This window comes from Penaeus monodon, chromosome 33 (assembly GCF_015228065.2).
Source record: "Penaeus monodon isolate SGIC_2016 chromosome 33, NSTDA_Pmon_1, whole genome shotgun sequence".
Taxonomy (NCBI): domain Eukaryota; kingdom Metazoa; phylum Arthropoda; class Malacostraca; order Decapoda; family Penaeidae; genus Penaeus; species Penaeus monodon.
Genome location: NC_051418.1, coordinates 11280614 through 11280922, shown reverse-complemented (window position 1 = coordinate 11280922; position 309 = coordinate 11280614). Strand labels below are relative to the sequence as shown.

General features: G+C 35.0%; 1 protein-coding gene across 1 annotated transcript in view; it reads right to left on the bottom strand.

The window, feature by feature from the left end:
- Window positions 1-131: 131 nt before the first annotated feature.
- Window positions 132-309, bottom strand: part of LOC119594027 (balbiani ring protein 3-like) — a gene marked incomplete in the record, with an annotated part of 6364 nt that continues 6186 nt past the window's right edge. The window contains 1 exon segment of the mRNA XM_037943055.1: window positions 132-309.

The following is a 309-nucleotide window of genomic DNA, read 5'->3' as shown; positions in this document are numbered from 1 at the left end:
GAAAAGATCTCATGATAAACGTCTCTCGTAGCAACAGACAAACAGTTATGGGCGTAAGACTTATTACCAATATATACACAGATATTCATTTATTTGTATGATTACTTTCTAGGGATGCGAAGAACCAGTTATTGACTGATTTTTTTTTATTGCAATATACAATAAGCAAATCACCGATACACAACACGCTCAGAAAAATCAGCATATATTTTTTTTCGTTAATTACGCGAGACGTGTGTGCGTAAATACGTGTCATGAAAATCGAACAGATAATTCCTTTGGAAAACACATCTGCTTCGGCTGCCTCTA